Here is a 27066-nt window from a genome sequence, read left to right as displayed (position 1 = left end):
GCTGCTCATTTGACACTTGCCTCTTTGAATTAGCCCAGGGATGAGTAAGAGACCATGAAATATCCACCAAGAACTATCAGAGAGATGACACTAATCAAAATCCCAGAAGCTGACTCACCCCCCTGCAAACATCTATATATGGATCCCTCATCCTAGAGATCCAAGGGCTGGAATCTTTTATTTTGTAAGGAAGTGCTGTTGGTTTCTCTGTGCAACATTGTATTGTTGGGTGATCTAAGATTTTCATGAGGTGAAGAGGGCTTTCATGATGAGAGGATGGCATTGGGTCAGACCAATGGGTTGTAATCCTCTCTTCTACTACTATTAATAAAGATATTTGAGTTTTCCTCCATATTCTTGTATATCTCTGAATCTTATGTTGATATATGCATTTGTATGGTTAATATACATCTGATCCTATATTGTTTATGGTTATAGATCTCTATGCTTTGATGGTATTATGCTGCTTTGACTCTACAGGTGCTCTTTGAAGCAGGACAAGTAAGGAAGGAGTGGCGAAGTTCTGTCAAAGGGGAAAGGAAACAAGCAAGGAGCCAAGTGAAAGACTGAGGTTGGTACTCTCTGCTTCTTTCCCATCTATCTCTCATAAAGGAAAACACAAGTGACTTTAGTTTGTTTGTTTCTAAGATAGCTACCTGTCTTATTGGGACTAGCAGCTCTGTATGGACACTAGTTTTCTCGATAACAAAATGGTGACTGTACTGGGGAGCGAATAGTTTGATTGCTTGTTTATATTTGTTTGCTTTATAAACTACAGACGGAGCCTGAAGTTAAGCCAGCTAGCCTTCGAACTACATTTTCTATGCAAGTGCAAAGTAGATCAACGCTGCTTGAGTCTATCTCCGGTTTTGTTTATAAACTAAACAACTGACTTGCAAACATCCTAAGTGCCCTGGTGGTAGCTCAAGTAACCTCATTAGATCAGCCCCTATACTTTGTTTTTACTGCCTATCATTAGCTCAGCCTCAATCCTTGAACTAAGCTGCAAACTGTGACCAAAGACCAAGTGAATGTAGGAATTTACAGGGTAAGTTCCTCAGAAAGAATACCAAAAGGACACCGCTCACAACCAGATCTCAAATCAATACACCAGTATTTTTGACGTGGTTAAAACCCTCAGAGTGCAAGGAGGGAAACAGTCCACGGCCTGTCCCAACGTGGGTACTACAGGCAATTTATTAATCAAAGAATGAAAATTTACATAAGCTTCTCTCATGCACGGATTACCCGAACAATGACCCTCCATGCGCTTTAAATAGAACTCATGGACCAATCGGGTGTCAAGCCATGGATCAAGTGTCGGTAATACCGAGGTGAGAGTGAACCGTCGGATCACTACATATCGTGACCGTCGGATTGTAAGTTACAAAATGTACAACGGTAAAGAAAGACACTTTACCTAACTCTATACCTAACTCTATACTAGACCAAGTTGAACTTAACTATATCCTATGTGTCGGAATATCCTAACATCCCCCCTTAAGAACAACTTGGGATAGGATTGAAGGATTTACAAATATGACACAATAGGAGAAGGAAGGAGGCACTAGAGCCTATCCCCCCTTAGTGACAACTTCCTGAACTCTAAGCATATATCGAAGTTTAGTGAACTTCGCCTCTGTGAGAGCCTTTGTGAAGATGTCTGCAACCTGATCATCTGTTGGACAATATTGCACTTCAAGAACATGGTCATGAATGAGCTTTCTGATGAAGTGCATGTGTAGTTCAATGTGTTTGCTGCGCTGATGCTGGACTGGATCTTTGCATAGCTGAATGGCACTTTGATTATCACACCAAAGTGTGGTTGGATGCTGCTGCTCAAAGCCAAACTCTGATAGGATCTGACGAAGCCACAAGGCTTCCTTACTAGCTTCCACGGCACCACGATACTCTGCTTCTGCTGACGAAAGAGAAATGGCAGCCTGTTTCTTACAAGCCCATGTAATAGGTCCTGAACCAAGAGTGAAGACATAACCGGCAGTAGACTTCCGATCATCAGGGTCACCAGCCCAATCAGAATCAGTGAAACCAACCAATAGAGGAGCTGCTTCGGCACTGTAATGAATCCCAAACTGAACTGTACCTCGAACATAACGAAGTATTCTTTTAGCTGCTTTCCAATGACTTTCACGGGGGTTTTGCATAAAACGAGAAACAAGGCCAACAGCAAAGGAAAGATCAGGACGAGTATGGGTTAAATACAAGAGTTTTCCTACAAGTTGACGGTATAAGGTAGCATCAACTTCAGGAGAAGTACAAGAGACTGAAAGTTTGACTCCAGACTGAAAGGGAGAAGGGGCTGGCTTACAGTCTTCCATGTGAAAATGACGAAGAATATCACAAGCATACTTGGACTGGGAAAGGGAAATACCCTCCTTGGATTGCAAGACTTGAAGACCGAGAAAGTAGTGTAAGTGTCCTAAGTCTGTCATTTCAAATTTCGTTTTAAGGATAGACTTCACATGGTTTATAAGGTTGGGATCACTACCAGTAAGGATAAGATCATCAACATAAAGAACAAGGATGAGAAGAGAGTTGCCCACTTTCTTGGTGTAGACAGTATTGTCAGAATGACACCTAGAAAAGCCAGATTCTAGAAGAAAGCTATCCATTTTGGCATACCAAGCCCGAGGAGCTTGCTTGAGACCATAAAGGGATTTCTTAAGTCGACACACAAGGCTGGAGTCTGTTTGTATGAAGCCAACGGGTTGTTCCATATAGATTTCTTCCTGCAAGTCCCCATGCAAGAAGGCAGATTTAACATCCATTTGATGGACTTCCCATTTTAAAGAGGCAGCAAGGGAAAGAACAAGGCGGATAGAGTTCATTTTGGCAACAGGGGCGAAGGTTTCAGTGTAGTCAATGCCTTCAACCTGTGAAAAGCCCTTAGCAACAAGACGAGCTTTATGTTTATCAACTTTGCCATCTGGTCCATACTTGGTTCTGTAAACCCATTTACATCTTACAAGTTTTCGTCCCTTTGGTAGAGGAACAAGATCCCATGTATCATTTGTCATCAATGAATGATATTCTTCATTCATAGCTGCTTCCCAATGTGGATGGCCTGAAGCTTCTGCAAAAGTGTCAGGATCATGATTTACTGGAGCTTGAGCCAGTAAAGAAGAGGCTCTTTCAAACTGAGAACGTGTACGTCGCTGATCTGTAGGATCACCGGCAAGATCACCTGCTGCATCCCGAGTAGCACGGACCCATCTTGGAAGTTGAGGATCCTGAGAAGGTGGGGGAGGATTATCATCCTCGCTTTCATCATCTGAAGAAGAAATGTTTTCAAAAGTAGAAGAGATAGGAAGAGGTGGCACATCCGCCGGACTAGGCTCGCAGGCCGATTTATTTTCATCAAATTTTACATCTCTTCTAATGATAACATTTTTGGACTTAAATGGAATAAGTCTATAACCTTTTACATCTTCAGAATATCCAACAAAAGTACATTTCTCACTCTTAGGTTCTAAAGCTTTATGCTTTTCATCTGGAATATGGGCCCATGCTTCACTTCCAAACACACGAAAGTGACTTACATCTGGTTTAATGGAACTCCAAGCTTCTTCTGGAGTGATATTCTCTAGAACCTTAGTAGGAGTGCGATTGATTATATAATTTGCACAATTAATTGCTTCGGCCCAAAAACTAAGACTGAGTCCTTTAGATTGCAGCATACAATTAGCCATTTCCTTTAAGGTGCGATTTTTCCTTTCAGCTACACCATTTTGTTGTGGAGTGTATGGAACAGTATGTTGCATTTGAATTCCATTTTCGGTGCAAAAGTTGATGAATGTGTTTTTAACATATTCTCCACCATTATCAGTTCTTAGCTTAAGAATTTGATGTCCAGATTGTTTTTCAACAAAGGCTTTGAAGGCCAAAAATGTGTTAAATACTTCACTCTTGAGTTTTAAGAAGTATACCCAAGTGCGTCTGGAGAAATCATCAATGAAAGTTAAGAAGTACTTGCAGCCAGAGAATGAAGCAACAGGAAGAGGACCACATAAATCACTGTGCACAAGCTGTAAAGGGGCTGAGGCGTGCCAAGAGGCACGTTTGTCAAAACTGTCCCGATGATGTTTTCCGAGTACACATCCGGAACAAACACCATCTCTGCAAGATACCATAGGAAGACCTGTCACCATATTTTCTTTACATAGATGCTGAAGGGAGCGATAGTTTAAGTGACCAAATCGCTCATGCCAAAGCTTGCTCACTTCATCATTATGAGCAACAAATACTGAGGGAAGATGTGATGACCCAAAGTTGTGAAACTTATACAACCTTGTGGAATCATCAGCAAGACCAGTAGCTAGAATCTGTTTAGGATCTTTTAGATCCTTGATTACAACATCATGAGGTGAAAATTCAACAATTTTACCTTCACCTGAATGAGTTATCTGATAGACAGATAGAAGGTTGCAGGATAAGGTTGGAACACATAATACATCATTAAACTGACCATTGTCTAGATGAACAGTTCCAGTCCCTACAACATTAAGAGATCTATCATCACCAACATATATATTTTTGGTGTTACAATCATTTAAAGAAGAAAACATGGCTTGGTTTTTGGCCATGTGATAAGAGGCTCCAGAATCAATGAGCCACTCATGAGAATGAGAAGAAGAAGAAGATACATTTAATGCATAACCAGACTGAGATGATTGACAACGACATGCAGAAAGTGCCATTCCGGAAGTTGAAGTTGAAGTAGGCTCCACATGGATGTTATGTTTCTTCATTGCGGCTTCCAAGGCTTCCATCTTCTTAAAGCATTTAGATTCTAAGTGGCCATCTCGATTACAAAAGTTACAATGTCTATCAGTCTTCTTCCATTTGTTTTTATTGGTCTTATCATTTTGCTGAAATGATCTTTCATTTTGAGGCTGAGCTGGTTTAGGACCATTCTTTTGAGGATATGACTTCTTAGGATTCTTTGAATTTGGTTGCTGCTGGGCGGCTAACGCTTTCGTGGAAGAGTTTCCAAGATTAAGAAGACCAAGGTGTAAGAGTTTTTCTTGTTCTCTTATTAAGGAATCACAAAAGGAGTCAAAGGAAGGGGCCTTGTAGTCTTTTCCTTGACAAATGAAAGCTTCCCTTGTAGAATGAAAAGTGGAAACAAATACAGAGTAGGCTGGTCCCAACTTAGTAAGGATGGAATAAATAAGGTTACCATCTTCTTTCTTAACTTTAACACCTTCCAAGAGATATCTAAGGGTCTTGAATTTGGACAAGAAATCTTCAATGCAAGAAAAATTATTAGGATCCAAAGTAAGTAACTCATTTTCAAGTTGATGGGCTCTAATTTCATTTTTAATCCCAAAAACTTTAGCGAGTTTTTCTAATGCTTCATGAGGAGTCTCAAGTTCTGCAATGTGGAATCTAAGATCAGGAGAAATAGACATCCCTATCAAACCACGTGCTTGATCTTGTCTATTTTCCCATTTTGCAGCCTTGTCTTCATATTTTGGTTTCTTCTCTTGGTCTGTGGCTATTCTGAAGAGACCTTTACTTCTAAGTAAATCTTCCATGTAGGCTACCCATTGGAAGTAGTTAGTGCTGTCAAGAATGACTTGGCATGGACTTTCCATTTTTAAAAAAAAACTGAAGCTGAAGATGCTGAAAGTAAGTGTTCCAATGGATAGATCTCGAAAAAATAGGCGGTTTTAAAAAAAACGGCTCTGAAAAAGGCTTCCGGATGAAGAAGTTATGGCTTTTTGAAAAAAAATTTGTTGACGTTGCCGACAAAGTGCGCGAATGTGCGGGAATGAAAAAATCCGCCCCCACAAAATGGAGACTTGAACCCAAGACCTCTACTCTCTTAAAATAGCTTTGAACCAATTGATCTATACAAAAAATTTGAGAGAGAGAGAGAGAGAGAGAGAGAGAGAGAGGGGGGGGCCTCGGTTTGCGTGCTTGCCTTGAGAAAGCTCTTTTTCCCTACAAAACACAAAACACAAAACCCAACACGAATATGCAAAGAAAAACGAACCTTGCGGCTCGAAGTTAGCTTTAGCCAAAAAACTAGAAATTTAAAAAAAAAAAAAATCTCAAAGTTAGCTTTAGCCGAAAAACTAAATATTTTTCTCAATGTTTCTGATTTTCCGAGATCACACTAAAGTGCAGGGAAAAGAGCATACGCATGAGAAAAATCCTTCCTTTCTGTTTCTGATTTGCCCAGATCGCACAGAGTCGCAGGGCAAAGAGCATACGCAGAAATGAAAGGTATAGATCCGGTTAAAAAAAAAGGCTAAATAAACCGAAACCGAAATAAGCAGAGAGAAAATAACAGTAAACTGCAAAAAAAAACACTGTATACCTCCCGATCTGAAAAATGACGCAGCTAGGGCTACCGGAAACCTTTTTGCGTGAAACGAAAGGGGTTCCTCACTGGAACAGATGCTCCGAACGCAACAGAGCAGTCCTCTCGGCCCGAAAGCAGTCAGAAACAGCAGATCTAGGAAACGACAGCCGCATGCAGTTCTACCGGCTTCAGATTTGGATCACCAACGGACGCGGCCCTCAAATAGCTCTGATACCATGTAGGAATTTACAGGGTAAGTTCCTCAGAAAGAATACCAAAAGGACACCGCTCACAACCAGATCTCAAATCAATACACCAGTATTTTTGACGTGGTTAAAACCCTCAGAGTGCAAGGAGGGAAACAGTCCATGGCCTGTCCCAACGTGGGTACTACAGGCAATTTATTAATCAAAGAATGAAAATTTACATAAGCTTCTCTCATGCACGGATTACCCGAACAATGACCCTCCATGCGCTTTAAATAGAACTCATGGACCAATCGGGTGTCAAGCCACGGATCAAGTGTCGGTAATACCGAGGTGAGAGTGAACCGTCGGATCACTACATATCGTGACCGTCGGATTGTAAGTTACAAAATGTACAACGGTAAAGAAAGACACTTTACCTAACTCTATACCTAACTCTATACTAGACCAAGTTGAACTTAACTATATCCTATGTGTCGGAATATCCTAACAGTGAAAGTCTCGTCCCTGGATCATCGCACTATCTCCTTTTGACATTCTGGATGCATCGCACCTCCCGTGTGTAGTAGGTGGGATGCATCCCTATTTCCCTATGTTACAGGTGCAATGATTAGATAAGACTGTTTTTGCCTCCAGATTTTGGTTTTTTCTTCATTGTCTTCAGCTTTATTCAGGAGTTTTGCTATCTATGATCAATATACCATTGTTGAAACTGCCTTCCTTTGCATTATTTAGCCTCCACTGTACAAAGAATTGTGAATGTTTTTATGTATTTTTCGCCATTTACAGTTATCCTTTACAAAAAAGTAGCTTAATCGAACTGTCGTCTTTTGATTTGAAAGTATTGCAAGTGTCTTTTCAGTCAAAGAAAAGAATCCTACTCTTTTTGATGGTCGATTACACTGTTACTCTTGTATTTGATTTGCATTAATAGTATTTCAAGTGTCGAAAGTAGTTTTCAAATTGAAGTTGAAAGTGTCGCTCTTAGCCTTCCTTTCATTTTTAAAATTTGAAATCGCAAAGAGTCGTCTTAGCCTTCCTTTCATTTTCTGAATTCGAAATCACAAAGTAGTCTTCCTTTCGTTTTTTGAATTCGAAATCGCAAAGTGTTGTCTTGTCTTCCTTTAGTCTTTTGAAGAGAAAATTGTTAGTACTGTCGCTTTGAGAGAAAAGATAGTTCAGATTTGTACTTAGCATTCTTTTTGTCACTCACACATTAAGAAAGCGGAAAACAAATACATGCATGTGCATTTGCATTTAGACTGCTTGTTGATTTTGATTTAGGATAGTGCATCTAGTGTGTGCTCTTTGCTCTATGTTGAAAGAATTTCGCTTCTCTTTCCTTAGTAGCTAGGATTTTCATTGCGAAAAGAAGAGTAAACGACTGTTTATCATCTTAGATTGCATATTTAGGAATTGTATATCTACATCACGCGGTGAACCTTAAAGGAAAACTTCTTAAGAAATATCAACTGTAAAATAAATTTAATGAACATAAAAACGCTTTGGAACCTAACGCACAACATTTAGAAGTCTAGGCTAGAGACGTATTCCGGCGTCGTAAAGCATGGTAACTATCACTTTCATCGTAGGTTGGGTGATTCCTCCTCTTTGAGACGACAAGTGCCAGTACGGACTTGTGCTCCCACGTACCGTCGAGTATATATTGGAATACCACAATAGGCTATATCCTTTATCCTTAGGAAGGCGTGTCTGCCTCCCTACTGATCGCAATGCACTGAACATAACATTTGGGAAGATTGATTGCCATACCGTAAAAAGTATTCTGCAGTTTTGCGATTGGTTTGGTAATCCCTCTGTCTAGATTTCCAGAGTAGTCTCTTTCGTTCCTTTTCAAACTCATTAAAGGAAAAGGTCCATCTGAGCGCTTGTCACTTTAGGCTCATTAAAAATCGAAGGCAACTAGAGTCATCTTTCGCTTTTTCTCGACTCTTAAAAATTGAAAAAGCAAGTTGTGCCAGAGTGTCATAAAATTTATTTTAATCGGAATAACGTCACTATTTCCTCATTGATATTAGGTTGAGAAAATGGAGTCCACCAATCAAGGATTTCCCCTTGGGGGAAATCCTAGTCCTTTCTCCTCTTGGGGAGATGTTGGTGCACCTCATATGGCCACATTGTCCCTTCCGGGACTGATAATTGGCCTGCCATTATAGCTCTTCTCGACCTCTGTCGTTCAAAGCACCGTTGTTAACGAGAAAAGTGTCTACTCAGAACGCCCCTATCCCACTAAGGCGTGACAGTGACCTTAGAAACAAACAAGGAAAACTACTTTCGTATTCTTCTTTATGAACTATAAATGAAGAGGAATAGGATGAACCAACCTGTGTCTTGCGCTAGTCCTTTTGATCCAATCTCTCTTCTCTTTGACAGCTTCCAGCTACCTGCTCCCTTACTTGCCCAGCTTCACCAAGTTCCTGTAAGATCATAGAAGAAGAAAACTACACAAAGACATGGATTTATATTCATAAATAGCTTAGGATCAGATTTAAGCTAAACATGCAAATATAACAAACATCAATGATACACAAGCATGTAGGAGAAACTCAAATAGTTTTATTGATATGACAAGAAGGTCCAGGAGGAGTTACAACCGATGATTCCTGATCCAGCATCAACCTCCCAGCAAAGGAATCCCCTCTTCACCTCCAACAAAGCATAAATCACCCAATACTCTGATATCTATCTCAAAACCAACATCAATTCTCTGCAATGTACAAAATTCTAGCCTCTGGATCTCTGGGATGAGGGATCCATATATAGATGTATGCAAAGAGGATGAGTCAGCTTATGATTTGACTAGTGGCTTTTCTCTGTCAGTTCTTGCTTCCAGTTGGAGACTGAGAGCCTCTTACTCATCCTTGGTCGAACTCAGTGAGGCAAGTGTCATTGGGGAAGATTCTGGAAGCTTCCATTGTCTGTCCACCTCGCGGAATGACACTGCCATTTGTCATTTCCCGCTCAACACACCCTGGTAGTGCATTTAGGTGCGTTGCAACGCACCTAGCTAGTGTACTTGGGTGCTATGCAACGCAGCTAGCTAGTGGAGCAGCTGAAATGATCCTGATTTGACTGATTCTGAGCAGTTTCTGGTGGAGAACTTCTGGGAGAAGCTGTAATTTGTTGACCTTGTTCCTTTAGGGGCTGGAACAACACTTTTAGGGACTTAGGATCCCTTGGTTTATGGACATTTCATGCTTAGAGCTGTAAGGCACAAAAATGTCTATAACAGTTGCCCCCTAAAGTATGAGGCTGTTTATCGGGTGAAATGCTTTATTAGGAGGATCCAAAGTTCTTTCAATGCTGGGAGGAGACCTGTAATAAGATACAATACAATACATTATCTTCATACTGTTTTCATGATCTAGCTGAGGCGGGCATTCCCATGCTCAGCTTTATAAATTCATTTTCATGTACATAGGACAGACAATCGTCTGATGGTAGACTGATGATTCTGATAGAGTCATCATCCTTTTGGTAGGATGATTATCTGTGCTGCAATGCTGTACATTTCAATGTCTTTATTTTCCTGAATATATATTGCAGCCCGAATGGATGAAACTAGATCCGGGGTCTTCAATCTCGTCCGATCTTCACTCGAAGTACAAGTCGATCCATGTGAGAAATGTTTTGAAGTCGAACATGGAAAGACATCGCTTGATTACCAGTCAATGATGTAAACTGTTAACAAGCGCGAGAGGAATCACCGATAATGATGATGACCCTCAAGGTACTGTAGTACAATTCACGTGGTGTGAATAAAGGACTTGGCGTCGAACACCACGCAAAATCTTTCGGTCGAAGGTCATTGATGTATACCTGTCGCCGGAAGTGAGAAACTTGCCATTGAGGCATGCAAGCTTCAAAGTACTGAATGGGGTGTTCCTAGATCAACTTCTTGGATAATGAGCTGATGTCGACAAGAAGCGATCCATCAAAGGAGGGCCTTGATGAATCCCACATCGATGACACGGAACGGAGCAAATGATTTTGATGGAGGTGAAAACGATTTGATGATATATGGTTCAGGATGGCGGTCATGAAAGAATGAAGTATAATGTATGGTAGTGGATGGGACATGGATGACTTCTCTGGATGACTTCTCTTGAACATGTCGGTGACACTTATGTGATGGATTGGTAGCATTTACCCCAAATGTGGATGGTATGGCGTGACCATGGTGATGTGACCGGTGAATGAAACAACCCAACCCGACTCAGGCACGAAGTGGAAGTGTCATGTTCAAGAGGACTTGCTACCAATAAAGATTCTTTGAGTTTCTTCCCAATTTTTCCCCAGTCATTGCTGACTAGTACCTCTTTATTTTTGTCAAGCTTGAGGAGGATAACATATGCTTGTTCTATAATTTGCCCTTCGGGCAAACCCATCGCTATGTTTTAACGAGCCTAGCGATAGTGAAACTCGTTCTCGTCTAAAGACAAGTTTGTCGCTATTAATATTTTTAACGAGTTTAACGACAAAGATAACTCGGTCCTTTTCATTTTTAGAGAGTCTGAAAAGGTACGTAAAGGTAACTCCAAAATTCCTATTTCATCATCTAATCCCTTAAGTCCGAAAAAGTATAAAACAATACAGAAGGGATGAATTTTCGATAGTTTTAACGAGCCGAACAAAACAAGCGCTCGATATTTTTGTGCAATAATCCCTCAGGTCCAAAAAGATTAAAATCTAGAGGAGGGATAGCACTTCTGGTCGCTTTAACGAGCTGGAAGGCCAAAACTCGAAAATCTTTTCATATTTTACGAGTCAGTTGAAAAGAGCTTAAAGAAGACTCGTCTTTTAAGGAACGAGTGATAAAATGGGTAGCAGCTGATTCCAGGTAAGGTTTGGAATTTTCCAATCATGGCAGTGTCACAAGGATGGCTGGTGAAATCACTCTTCACAGCTGTTCCTCAAAATGGGTAAACAATCAAATGGAGGTGAATGTTCGGCCAATGGAAAAGTGGAGGTGACGGTGCAAACACGACCAAGGCTTTAATGGCTGAAATGTTACATTCACGGTGGTTATTTACCGGGGAATAGTTCATTTTTTAACGAGCTTAAACGCGGGTGGAAACATTTGCTCATGTCTTATGTTTATTTTTTTAACGAGCTTGAACTATGTGTTAAAACTGCTCGATTAATCCAGTCATATGATAAGAAAGTCTCATATAAAAATGGAAATTTTTAGATTTTTGCCCCACATCCTTTCTTTATGCAAGTTAGGAAACGACTAATCCAAAAAACAGATAAATAATCGCTCTTTGCTTGCACTCCAAAAGGTTTGCATGCCCCCAGGTATAAAATATGGTTTCAAGGTTACCCCTCAATTTGCAGACAAAACATTTGTTCTATCAGGAAAGGCCTACCTCTTACAGGTTACCCAAAGATTGTTCTATTCGTGGTGCAAACAAAACACTTCTTCGGCGATGTCTACCGAGATAAACAAAGGTGAGCAACGACGTTCGCCACTCACATAACTTTGACAAGAGAATCTTATTCTAGAATAACCCCTCTTCCACCGACGGACGGGGTACAGACTAGTCATATTCTCCCGTGGAAACCTACCCTATACCCGAAGTTTTCCTGCCGAAGCAGACCAGGACGCATGCCCCCTGGCTTTCAGTAATATCCCTCCGAATTACTCGCGCTCATCGGGAGGACGGACTGGAGATTGAGACATTTCTTGCGTGAAGAGACCATTTAGGGATGGTATATGACTATTTTCTATGCGTGATCCGGGAAATGAAAGCTGGTCCACGAGCTTGACCACTCTTCCTTCGTGCGGAAAACACATTACTCTAAAGAGTGAGGAGACGATGGCTCCCATGCAATAAATATAGTCTCGTCCAAGGAGTAGATTATAATCCAAGGGTCCTTGAACTACCATTACGTTCATTTGAACTGTCTTCCCTCTCAATGTTATGGGCACATTGGGAAGGATCCCTAAAGGTCGACTGGTTCCTTTATCAAAGCCTGTCAGATTTCTCATCTCAGGCAAAAGCGATGGCGAACCAAGCGCTTTCCAAGCAATAGAGGAAAGGATACTCACAGAAGCCCCCTCATCTATGATGGTACTAGCCATGACCATTCTATATATTTGAACGATAATTCGGAATGGTATGCTTGCTGGTAAACGGGGTCTGCCTAGTTGATTCCAGTCGAAGGAGACAACTAGGTTGCTTGGAGGTGGGACCGAGTAGACGGCCGGGTATGGCTCTGACGAACTTCCCTCCTGTGGTAAGGGAATGGGTAGATTGCCCCCATGTTCGTCGGAGTCTGTGTTGATGAAGAGAATTTGGACGGTGTCATCCTTGTTCTCTTCAGTAACTGTATCATTCGAAGATAAAACCTTTGAAGGCAAGACTGGGTCAACTGCCGCCTCGACCTTTTGACTTTCGTCTGGTATGGATTCAGATGGTTTATCTTCGATGATAGGCGCTTCAGCCGACCACTTGAGCGGGCCAGCTGGATTCTCAACTAGCGACGGACTCGGCAAGAGTTTTTCATATCCAGGAGGAAGTCGTAACGGTGAAACCGGACGATCATCCAAAACTCTTTTCGCTTCGTCTAAGAAGGGACAACGGTGGACGGCATGATTGCCTTCGCACAGTTTACAGGGAAATCTAGCTTTCCCTTTTTGTCCTGGGGCTTCACTTTCGCTAGTTGACGGTGTGTTTTCAACATGATCATCAGAGGTTGATGACACCGGATTGTGCAAACGAGGGGACCAGTCCCTTAGTATCCGAGGGATGCAAGGACAATCTCTGTGAAAGTGGTCTCCTTTGCAAATGACACATGGCGATTTAGGCCTGGTCGGTGCAGTGTGTGGATTTTCGTTAGACGACACTCATTTTCCCCCATTCGCCTTTGGCTCCTTCTTCTTCTTCTCTTTCTTCTTCTTCTCCTTTTTCTCCTTAGGAACTTGACTTTTGGCTTTGCCAGCCCCATCAAGCGAAGAGGAAGGGGGAGAGGAAGAATTAGAGGAAGTAGAAGGTTGGTGGGCAACTCTGGACTCGTCTGGTTGCTGATTCGATTGTTCAGGAATAGTGGTGTTCTGAACGACATTGGTTGAGAAGAGCCATACTGGCAAGCCAATTGTCAGTCCTAGAAGCGACAATGTGGCCATATGGGGTGCACCAACATCTCCCCAAGAGGAGAAGGGACTAGGATTTCCACCAAGGGGAATTCCTTGGTTGGTAGACTCCATTTTCTCAACCTAAGATCAACGTAGGAAAAGGGTATGAATATTCCGTTTAAAATAAATTTTTAGACGCTTTGACACAACTTGTTTTTTCAATTTTAAAGAGTCGAGAAAAAACAAAAGATGACTCTAGTCTCCTTCGATTTTTAATGAGCCTGAAGTGACAAGTGCTCAGATGGACCTTTTCCGTTAAGGAGTCTGAAAAGGAACGAAAGGGACTGCTTTGGAGATCTAGGTAGAGGGAGTACCAAACCAATCGCAAAACTGCAGAATAATTTTTACGGTACGGAAGTCAATCTTCCCGAATGCTGTGTTCGGTGCATTGCGATCAGTAGGGCGGCCGACACGGCTTCCTATGGATAAAAGTTTTAAGCCTATAGGGGTCTCCCAATATATACTCGACGGTACGTGGGAGCACAAGTCCGTACTGGCACTTATCGTCTCAAAGTGGAGGAATCACCCAACCATCAGTGAGGACAACAGTTACCAGGCTTTACGACGCCGGAATACGTCTCTAGCCTAGACCTCTAAATGTTGTGCGTTAAGTTCCAAAGCGTTGTTAGATTCATTCAATTTATTTTAAGTTGATCTTTCTTAGAAGTTTGCCTTTTGGGATCACCACGAGATGTAGATGTAATTCCTAAAATGCAATCTAAAGATGATAAGCAAACTTTTATCTCTTTTCAGCAATGAAAATCCTAGCTACAAGGGGAAAAGAAAGACACAATCTTTTCTCAAAGAGAAAAGAGCACACTGTAAATGCACTTTTCCTAAATCAAGCCAAACAGATTATCAATATGCAAATGCACATGTGCATGTATTTGTTTTCACTTTCTTAATATTGATGCCTAAAAAGAAAGTTGATGTACAAATCTGAATTTGCTTTCAAATGACAAACACAAACAAGCTTCTTTTCGAAATCAAAAGGTAGAGATGATTACGACACTTTATGATTTTGAAATAAATACTCGTTTCGACACTAGAAAGTCACAAATTCAAACCAAAGGCAAAAGTAAAAGCATAATCGACTGTCAATAGCAAATACTCTTTCTCCTAAGATCAAAATCGACACTTACGACAGATCTAAATCAAAGGACGACAGTATGACTATTCTACTTTTTCAATGGAAAACTGTAAATGATGTAACAAACACACAAAGAACATCTACAGTCTTTTTGTACAAAGGAGGCGGAATTAAGGCAAAGAAAAGGGGCTTTTAAACAGACACACACTGATCACAGCCTACAAAAATTAGAGACAAAACTGAAAAAATGAAGCAAAGAACCTCAACTGCACAGGGCTAGGCTGATCAGCGCACTTGTTACACAGAGAAACTGGATTGCAGCGCAGGTAGCCCTCTCGGGAACTGCATTGAAATGCAGAATCTCTTCACAGAGCCTGCGCTGGGGCAGAAACGAGAATTCTATCCGGGTTCTGGGTCACGGTTTGCAGTTTAATCTATAGTTTTTGGTCGAGTAAAAGCAATCAGTAATGCACAATTAGAGGGTGGATTTAAAGGAGGTCTAAGAGCTATCACAAAGGGTAATCAGATCATTTGTGAATCAGCTGTTCAAATCATAAACAAATCCAGTGAATGGATTGAAGTAGCAGATGTCTACTTTGCATTTGATAATGGCAAATGCAGTTCGATTGCTACTTCTGTGTTTATGAAACAAACAACAAGAGAAACAAAAACAAACTAACTAGACACGATCCCCAGCGGAGTCGCCATTTTGTTAACGGGAAAAGTGTCTACTCAGAACGCCCCTATCCCACTAAGGCGTGACAGTGACCTTAGAAACAAACAAGGAAAACTACTTTCGTATTCTTCTTTATGAACTATAAACGAAGAGGAATAGGATGAACCAACCTGTGTCTTGCGCTAGTCCTTTTGATCCAATCTCTCTTCTCTTTGACAGCTTCCAGCTACCTGCTCCCTTACTTGCCCAGCTTCACCAAGTTCCTATAAGATCACAGAAGAAGAAAACTACACAAAGACATGGATTTATATTCATAAATAGCTTAGGATCATATTTAAGCTAAACATGCAAATATAACAAACATCAATGATACACAAGCATGTAGGAGAAACTCAAATAGTTTTATTGATATGACAAGAAGGTCCAGGAGGAGTTACAACCGATGATTCCTGATCCAGCATCAACCTCCCAACAAAGGAATCCCCTCTTCACCTCCAACAAAGCATAAATCACCCAATACTCTGATATCTATCTCAAAACCAACAACAATTCACTGCAATGTACAAAATTCCAGCCTCTGGATCTCTGGGATGAGGGATCCATATATAGATGTATGCAAAGAGGATGAGTCAGCTTATGATTTGACTAGTGGCTTTTCTCTGTCAGTTCTTGCTTCCAGTTGGAGACTGAGAGCCTCTTACTCATCCTTGGTCGAACTCAGTGAGGCAAGTGTCATTGGGGAAGATTCTGGAAGCTTCCATTTTCTGTCCACCTCGCGGAATGACACTGCCATTTGTCATTTCCTGCTCAACGCACCCTGGTAGTGCATTTAGGTGCGTTGCAACGCACCTAGCTAGTGTACTTGGGTGCTATGCAACGCAGCTAGCTAGTGGAGCAGCTGAAATGATCCTGATTTGACTGATTCTGAGCAGTTTCTGGTGGAGAACTTCTGGGAGAAGCTATAATTTGTTGACCTTGTTCCTTTAGGGGCTGGAACAACACTTTTAGGGACTTAGGATCCCTTGGTTTATGGACATTTCATGCTTAGAGCTGTAAGGCACAAAAATGTCTATAACAACCGTGATTCCTGAGCAATCAAACCAACAACCAGATGATACTAAAGTTACCCCCCAATCTTCTACTTCGTTTGTTTCTCCCTCTCCTTCTTCCTCTTCACTTGGTGAAGCTAGTAAAACTAAAAACCAAGTAATTGAGAAGAAGAAGAAAGGGAAGGAGAAGAAGAAGAAGAAGCCAACGGCAAAAGGGGGCAACCAAGCATCGTCTATCGAAAATCTACACACTGCACCATCCAAACCTAAATCTCCATGTGCCATTTGCAAAGGGGACCACTATCATCGAGATTGTCCTTGCATCCCATAGATCTTAAGGGACTGGTCTCCCTGCTTGCACAATCTGGTGTCGTCAACCTCTAATGATCATGTTGAGGGTACACCATCAACTAGTGAAAACTAAGTCAATGGAAAAAAGGAAGGTCTAAATTTCCTTGCAGACTGTGTGAAGGTGATCATGCCCTCCACCGTTGTCCCTTCCTGGACGAAGCTAAAAGAGTCTTGGATAACCGTCCTGCATCACCGCAATGACTTCCTCCTGGATACAAGAAACTCTTGCCGAGTCCATCGCTAGTTGAAAATCTGACTGACACACCTTTGTTGTCGGTTGAAGCACCTATCATTGAAGATAAACCCTCTAAGTCCACATCGGACCAAAGTCAACAGGTCGAGACGGCAATCGACCCCATCTTGTCTTCAGAGGATCCACTTTCAGATGATACCGTCACCAAAGAGAATGAGAACAACGCCGTTCAAATTATTTTTGTAAACACAGACTCCGATGAACATGGGGGCAATCTACCCGTTCCTTTACCGCATAAAGGAAGTTCGTCAGAGATTTATCCGGTTGTTTATTCGGTCCCACCTGTAAGCAACCTAGTCGTTTCCTTCGATTGGAATCTACTAGGCAGATCCCATCTACCATCTAATGTACCATTCTCAATCATAGTACAAGCTTACAAAATTATCATGGTTGGTACTATCATAGATGAAGGGGCTTCTGTGAGTATCCTTTCCTCAACTGCTTGGAAAGCGCTTGGTTCGCCATCGCTTCTGCCTGAGATTCGAAATCTGACAGGCTTCAACAAAGGAACCAGTCGACCGTTAGGGATCCTTCCAAATTTGCCTATAACTTTGAGAAGGAAAACCGTTCATCTAAACGTGATGGTAGTCCAAGGACCTTTAGATTACAATCTACTCCTTGGGCGTGACTACATTTATAGCATGGGAGCTATTGTTTCCTCACTCTTTCGAGTGATGTGTTTTCCACATGAAGGCAGAGTGGTCCATCTCGTAGACCAGCTTTCATTCCCTAGTTCACACATAACTAATAGTCAAATGCCATCCCTAACTGGTATTTTTGCGCAAGGAATGTCTCATCAATCTCCAGTCTGTCCACCTGATGAGCGCGAGTGATTCAGTGATTGTGACTGAAACCCAGGGGGCATGCACCCTGTTCTACTTTGGCAGGAAAACCTTAGATATAAGGTAGGTTTTCGTGTAGGAATATGACTAGTTTGACTATCCTATCCATTTAGGAAAATGGAATAGACTGGAAAAGGATTCCTCCGTGAGAAGGTAGGCCTTTCCCGATAGAGCCAAGGAAGTGTTTTGTCTGCAAATTGAATGGTAACTTGGAAACTCTACTTCGTTATACCTGGGGGCATGCAAACCTTTTTGCATGAAAGTGAAAAGCGACCATTTATTTTCTTAGTTTGTAGGTTCTTAACCCTTTAAACTCGTAGGATTGGTCATTCCTAGCTTACATAACGAAAGGATCCGCAACAAAGTTTCGAATAGGGCAAGCTCCATAAAAATGAACCTATCGATGAGACATCCTTATTATATGACTGGCACGAGCAGTTTTATGCGAAGTTCAAGCTCGTTAAAAAATAAACCTAGCAATGAGCATATGTTCCACCATAGTTTAAGCTCATTAAAAAATAAACCCACCTTCGGTAAATAACCATTGCGATCGCATAATTATCAGCTTTTAAACCTTGGTCGTGTTCTTACCATCACCTCCACTCTTTTTTAGCCGATCATACACCTCCATTTGATTGTTTACCCCTTTTGAGGAACAGTTGCGACAAGTGATTCTATTAGCCAATTTCTCTACACTGTCGTGATTGAAAAAGTTCCAAACCTTATTTGGAACCAGCTGCTATCTGAAAACATCACTCGTTCCTCAAAAAACAAGCCTCCATTAAGCTCTTTTCATTTGACTCGTAAAATATGACAAGATTGCCGAGCAATTGGCCTCTCGAGCTCATTAAAGCGATTGGAAGTGCCATCCCTCCTCTAGATTTTAATCTTTTTGGACTTGAGGGATTATTACACAAAAAGATCGAGCGTTTGTCTTGTTCAGCTCGTTAAAAATATCGAAAAGTCATCCCTTTCGCATTGTTTTATACTTTTTCAGACTTAGGGGATTATATTACAAAAAAGGAATATTGGAGTTTCCTTTCTATCTCTTTTTAGACTCTCTAAAATTAAAAAGAACCGAGTTATCCTTGTCGTTAAACTCATTAAAAAAATAGCGAAAAACTTGTCCATGCAGACAAGAGCGAGTCTCATTGTCGCTAGGCTCGTTAAAACATAGTGACGGGTTTGCTTGAAGGGAAAATTATAGAACAAGCATATTTTATCCTCCTCAAAATTGACAAAAATAAAGAGGTACTGGTCAAAAATGACTGGGGAAAATTGGGAAGAAAACTTGAAGAAACTTTATTGCTAGCAGGTTGCTCTTGAACATGACACTTTCACTCCATCACCATGATTGAGTCAGGTTGGGTTATTCCATTCACCGATATGTTCAAGAGAAGTTGCTCAGAGAATTCACAAACCCAGCTTGTGTCTCATCCGCTGCAATACCTTCATGCTTCATTCTTTCATGACCACCACCCTGAACCTTGTATCATCAAATCATTTTCACCTCCACAAAATCATTTGCTCCATTTCGTGTCATAGATGTGGGATTCATTAAGGAACTCCTACGATGGGTCACTTCTTGTCGACATCAACTCATTATCCAAGAAGTCGACTTAGGAACAACCCTTTCAGTACTTTGAAGCTTGCATGCCTCAATGGCAAGTTTCTCACTTCTGGCGACATGTTTACATCAATGGCCTTCGACCAAAAGATTTTGCGTGGTGTTCGACATCGACTCATGTATTCACACCATGTGAATTGTACTGGAGTACCTTGAGGGTCATCATCATCATCGGCGATTCCTCTCGCGCCTGTTAACAACTTACATCATTGGTTGGTAATCAGGCGATGTCTTTCCATGTTCGACATCAGAACGTCTTTTCACATGGACCGACTTGTACTTCGGGCGAAGTTTGAACGAGTTTTGAAGACCCCAGATCTAGTTTCATCCATCCGAGCTGCGATATATTCAGGAAAATAAAGACATCAAATGTACATCATTGCTACACAGATAATCATCCAAGCCAAAGGATGATGGCTCTACCAGAATCATCAGTCTGCCACACAGACGGTTGTCTGTCCTATGTACATGAAAATGAATTTATAAAACTGAGCATGGGAATGCTTGCCTCAGCTAGATCATGAAAATATTATGAAGATAATGTATTGTATTATATCTTATTACAGGTCACCTTCTAGTTCGAAAAACCTCAGATCCTCATGATAAAGCATTTCACCCAACATCAAAAAAATTTACGACCTCATGCTTTAGGGGGCAACTGTTATAGACATATTTGGGCACTGCAACCCCAAACACATATGTCCATAAAACCAAGGGCTTCCAAGTCCCTAAAAGTGTTGTTTCATACCCTAAAGGAGCAAGGTCAGCTGATTACATCATCTCCCAGAAGTTCTCCATGAAAAACTACTCAGAACTGGTCAAAACTGGACCATACAGAATACTTAGTGCTAAGGGTGCATTGCATCTCACCTGCCACATGCAAAAAGTGCGTTGCATACTGGAAAGCCCTTCTGTAGGGTGCGATGAGTGAGATCAGACAAATGGCAGAAGCAGTTTGCTAGGTGGAGACCCTGAGAATCTTCTAGAAGCTGCTCATTTGACACTTGCCTCTCTGAATTCGCCTAGGGATGAGTAAGAGATCATGAAATCTCCAAGTGGAACCAAGAACTATAAGAGAGATGACACTAATCAAAATCCCAGAAGTTGACTCACCCCCTTGCAAACATCTATATATGGATCCCTCATCTTAGAGATCCAAGGGCTGGAATCTTGTATTTTGTAAGGAAGTGCTGTTGGTTTCTCTGTGCAACATTGTATTGTTGGGTGATCTAAGCTTTTCATGAGGTGAAGAGGGCTTTCATGCTGGTAGAGTAGCGTTGGGTCAGACCAATGGGTTGTAATCCTCTCTTCTACTACTTCTATCAATAAAGCTATTTGAGTTTTCCTCCATATTCTTGTATATCTTTGAATGTTATATTGATATATGCATTTGTATGGTTAATATACATCTAATCCTATATTGTTTATGGTTATAGATCTCTATGCTTGATGGTATTATGTTGCTTTGACTCTACAGGTGCTCTTTGAAGCGGGATAAGTAAGGAAGGAGTGGCGAAGTTTTGTCAAAGGGGAAAGGAAATAAGTAAGGAGCCAAGCGAAAGACTGAGGTTGGTACTCTCTGCTTCTTTCCCATCTATCTCTCATAAAGGAAAACACAAGTGACTTTAGTTTGTTTGTTTCTAAGATAGCTACCCATCTTAGTGGGACTAGCAGCTTTGAATGGACACTAGTTTTCCCGATAACAAGAGGGTAGGTGAATAGAAACATGAACAAAAATCAGCCCAGGTTCAAATTTCCCAGTAAGACCAAGATAAATGAACAATTATTAAGGACTGAAGCAGCGATGGTAGTTAGACCCCTGGTACAGTGCTGAGGATGCAGAGGACCCCATTATGTTAAAAATTGTCCACACCGCAAAGAAACCAATCAGTTAACACTGATTCAAGAAGTGTCAATAGTGGGAGAATTGGCAAGATGCATGCCTAAGATCAATGATTCTCTTGAGGACCATCAGGCGGAGTACTAACCAACCAACAATGATAGAGTTTGAAGGTAAAATCCTCAACCAAATCGTGTCTATTATAATTGATCCCGGAGCTACCTTGAGTTACATTAGTCCCAAAATAGTAGAGCAATGTTGTTTGCAAGCTGTTAAGTTTAAAAATCCCTAGTTAGTGCAATTAGCTACTGGAGCCAAGAGAAGAGTGTTGGTCAAGGTTAGAAATTGTTCCCTATAGATAACAAGACAGTTTATTATGTCAGACTTGAATGTGTTTCCCTTAGAATCATATGATATTTTAATCGGCATGGACTGGTTGGAAAAACATTGGTCCCTCATTAACTGTAAAATTAAAACTATTAACTATATGGACGAGGAAGGAAAGAGACAGGAAATTCAAGGAATAATAAGACCCTTAAAGCTGAGGTCGGTGACAGCCTCCCAATTGGCCAAGTGTATCTGGAAAGGATGCCAGATTTATGCAATACAAGTAGGGTACTCTAATTCAAAAGAAAGGCTTGTTGCCTTAGAAGATATATCGATAGTGCATAATTTTCCGGATGTATTCCCTGAAGAAATTTCATGACTTCCGCCAAGATTTCAATATTGAATTAGTACCAGAGGCTGCTCTAGTATCTCGGGCCCCTTATTATATGAGTATACCAGAGTTAACAAAATTAAAAATGTAGTTATAAGAACTACTTGACAAAAAGTACATTCGACTGAGTGTATCACCTTGGGAGCCCCAGTACTCTTTGTTAAAAAGAAGGATGGAACCTTGCATATGTGTATGGACTACAATCAGCTAAATACATTAACCATCAAAATAAAGTACCCTCTATCTCATATAGATGAGTGGTTTGATCAAGTGAAAGGAGCAACCGTGTTTTCAAAAATCAACCTTCACTCGAGTGATCATCAAATTAGAATCAAAGAAGAAGATATAGTAAAAACAACCTTCAGAAATCGATATGGGCATTATGAGTTCGTTGTGTTGCATTTCAGGTTAGAAAATGCACTGTCTGCAACCTTTATGTGCCTTATGACCAATATATCCCATCAATATTTAGATAAATTTGTGCTAATTTTTATCGATGATATATTAATTTACTATCGGACAGTAGAAGAACACAAGGAGCACCTCTGTATTGTTCTGCAAGTTTTAAGAGAACACCAGCTGTATGCCAAATACAACAAATGTCACTTCTTTAAAGATTGATCCAATATCTTGGGCATGCCATTATTAAAGTTGGAATAGTTGTAGACCCAAAGAAAATGAAAACCATAATGGAATGGCTAATACCAAAAGATGTGACTAATATAAGATCATTTATGGGTCTAGCTGGGTACTACAGGCAATTCATAGAAGGATTTTCCAGGGTAGCCTATCCTATTACTTCACTACAAAAGAAAGGAAAAGTTTTTAAGTGGAGTATAGAATACCAAAAAAGTTTCGATCGGCTTAAACATTTGCTCACTACTGCGCCCATATTAAGCATTTCTGATCCAAATAAAGACTATGTAGTTTGTACGAATGCTAGTAAGGAAAGCGTAGGCAGCGTACTAATGCAAGAAGGCAAGGTTGTTGCTTATGAGTCCACGAAGATTAAGGAGCATGAGCAAAGGTACTCAGCATACGATTTGGAACTGATAGAATCCATCCATGCTTTAAATATATGGTGACATTACGTGATGGATAAGAAATTTCTGTTAATGACTGATCATCATAGTTTGACTAACTATTTTAAATAGACCACTTTGAATGCTAGACAAGCTCGTTGGGTTGAATTTTTAAGCAGGTTCGACTTTGAAATTAAGCACTAAACGAAAAAGAGAACCATGTCGCTGAAAAGTCAATTGTTTATACGAAGTATCATTCAGTGAAGCACAAAACACATTTAAAGAACAAATCAAGGAGGCAGCAATACATGACCTGGAATATCAATTTATGTGGAAACAAACTAAGATTCTCAACAACAAAGAAAAACAACTTGGATACCAGGTAAATAAAGAAGTTATGCTGATCTATAGAGCAAGAATGTATGTACCTAACATAAAGGTTATTAAAGATTTAATTTTAGACGAATATCATAAGGTTCCATATGTCGGCTATCCGAGTTATCAGAAATTGATAACTGCACTTAGAAAGGAATATTTTTGGCCTTGTATGAAGAAGGAGGTGGCTGAATATTTGGCCTGCTATTTGGAATGCTAGCAAGTCAAAATAGAACATCGTCACCAAGTTGGTTTACTTCACCCATTACCTATTCCTGAATGGAAATGGGAAGTTATTTCCATTGATTTTATAACAGAGCTGCCTAAGTCAAAGAAGAATAACGATTCAATAATGGTGGTGGTTGATAAGCTGAGAAAATCTGCTCACTTTATACCTATAAAATCTACTTATAAGGGAGTACAAATTGCTAATATATTTATGCAAAATATTTTTAGGCTGCATGGCATACCAAAAGTTATAATTTCGGATCGTGAAGTTAAATTTACATCATCTTTCTAGAAAGCCTTGTTTGAAGGACTGGGCACTCAGCTACATTTTAATATCACCTATCATCCTCAAACGGATGAGCAGACTGAGTGAGTAAACCAGGTAGTGGAGGATATGCTTAAAGCCTATGTAATGCAACAACCATCTAAGTGGGAAGAGTATTTGCATTTGGTAGAATTTTCTTATAACAACAATTATCACACTTCTACACAAATGAGTCCTTTTGAAGTGTTGTATGGGTGTAAATGTAGGACTCCATCAAATTAGGGTGGCCCAAAAGATAAGTTAATGATATGGCTTGATATGCTGGCATAAATGGAAGAAATGGTTAAATAAGTATGAACAAACATAAAGGCCGCCCAAGACCGACAAAAGAATTTCGTTGGCCAAAAAAGAAGTTTTCGGGAATTCCAGGTGGGGGATTATGTTATGTTCATGTTCGGTCCAAGAAAAGTACACTGCAATGGAATGGATGTGCCAAATTGGCACTTCAATTTTGTGGTCCCTTCCAAATTTTAACACGAATTGGAAAAGTGGCTTATTAACTCGCCTTACCTAGTCATATTCGTGTGCACAATGTTTTTCATGTTTCTGTATTAAATAAATATATATATGACCCCAAACATATAATAAATTGGCAGGATATACAATAAATTGACAGGATATACAGGTGAGTCGGAGGAGTTGAATTCTCAATGATCTATCTTACATATATATGTATGTACATAAAAATTGTGTAGCTGATTTACATTTTGATTTCATGAATTAACTAAAGTTTTACTTTGGCATATAGGTCGAACTGGAATGCGAGTTCCTGGTTGAACCAATGGGTATATTCGATTGGAGAGAAATAATGCTGCGGAGACGAGTTATCACCCAAGTTAAATTACAGTGGCAACACTTTGGGCCCAAGGAGGTTACCTGATAAGATGAATGAACTATGAGGGAAATTTTTCTGAAGTTATTTCCAATAGAGGAACATCATTAGATGTTCAATCTTGGTGGGGGGGGATATAATGTCCCTCATATATGTAAATATTTATTTACTGCACTATTAAACAAACTAGAAAACTGATTAAGTTTATATTTAATTAATTAATTTTGATTAAATGCATGAAAAGTGAAATGTCAGAATAAAGACAGTAATTGTCTAATTAAACTGGAAAGAAAATGAATTGTCTAAAGGGTGACAATTTTTTTCTCAAAACAGTTAGGCTAGGCAGTTACCAACCCTAACTACTTCCAAAAGAGATTTATTCCAAAGGATCAAGAGGATGGGGGCATATGAGATTAGAGAGGAATCGATTAAGAGATATTAAAAGAAAGTGGATAACTGTGCCGGAAGGACAAAGAGTGTTAAGGTAGCTTAGTCTAGTGAAGACCAGATAACTATTACTGTTCAAGACATGAGTTCTTGAGGAGTAACCTTGTGAGGGGTAGCTCGGGGGGAGACAGAAATCGAAGTAGCACTATTCTCATGGTTGGGAGGCAAGAAGTAATCAAGGATTAAGTTCAGTTCAACAAGCCAGATGAGTATATTCTGGAAACTTGAACTTAATCATTGAATCCATTTATTGAATGCTAGGATGAATATATGTTTTTCAATAAATTTATTAGCATTTGCGTATAGATAACAGTATATTTATATGAAATGTTTCTGGTGTGATGCCTGTAGCTAGCTGGGTAAGAACTTTAGCTGCTATTAAGTTTATTTAAAAAAAAAGACACAAAACAACTAAATGAATATATTTCTTAGAACCTCAAAGAAAATTATGGAAACAGACACAAAACCCTCTAGAAAGGAATTACTTTGGTAAACTAACCGATGAGGGAAGGCAATTAAATGCCACCAAATAATCCAGGTAATTAAATTCAGAATGTACAAGTACGAATTCGAAAAACGTAAATTTATGACAGCTTCAGAATTAGGAAAAAACCCTAAACCCTGTAAATTATTCATAAAGGGGTTGAACCACTTCGACATTCTTGGTCAAGGAAATTAGGTCGAGAAACCCCGAGAAACTAAATTCACCAGAAAGTAGGCAAAGATTGAAGTGCCTATATTAAAAGAAGATTAAATTTCAAAATAAGTAAATGCCCCTATCGTTACTATACGACCAAATCATTGAAACCCTAACCATCATACAAAATGTTCGATATATTATTCAACAGAATATGCTAGCCATACAAAAATGTAATACACAGTGAAGAAAAAGAACCCAAATAACATTTACAGGAACTCCCATCTACAAAGTTTCTTAGAAGTTACAGGTATTCGTCTAAACAAACTATTGTGGTAATCAAATGTCTTAACTACCTTTTCTAAGAGAGTAATAGCTAGTAGAGAAACAAAAACCCTTAAATTACAATATCAATTTCCAGACAAAAGCAACTAAATTTCATGCGGGTTTGTTATACCCTTAAGCGAAAAAAGACTCAAGATTTAGTAGCCTTTATCAAAAAACAAGGCGAATTTGTTATAATTGAACAATTTAAAACAGAACAACGGCATGTAGCCGAAACCCTCAACCAAATACATACTCTGAGCCTTAAAGAATAATATACAAGCATTACAATTCCAGAGTCCAAAATGCCACTCGAAAAGAAAATTAAAACCCTTTTGTTTAACTCAAAACTCCCGTGCATACTCGATAAGAAATGGCAAGAGGGTTAGAGATTCCAGTAGAGGGAGATATGCCATGAAACCCTCCAGCAGTCGAGTCTCCAATACTTGATAAGAACAAACAAATAAGTTCATGAAGGGCACGAAAACTAGAGCGAAAGAAACAAATATCATCTACAGAAATTATGAAGGAAGATGCACGACTCGACAGTAGTCACCTCCGAATAGAAACTAGAAGCAAGTGTAGCCATGATCGGAGAGCTGTGAAATAGAACGAAACCCTAGGTTATGATGGCAGGATTGTAAAGCAGGAATAAGCACACTACCGAATGAAGAAAGTTAACAACAAAATCGCCTAATGGAGGGAAATCATTCCAGAAAACCAAAGAACGATTC

This window comes from Pinus tabuliformis, chromosome 2_1 (assembly GCF_031772625.1).
Source record: "Pinus tabuliformis cultivar Carrire ecotype Pingquan chromosome 2_1, CPIR1, whole genome shotgun sequence".
Classification (NCBI taxonomy): Eukaryota; Viridiplantae; Streptophyta; class Pinopsida; order Pinales; family Pinaceae; genus Pinus; species Pinus tabuliformis.
The sequence above is the reverse complement of the archived record's forward strand: the minus strand, read 5'-3'. Positions refer to the sequence as shown.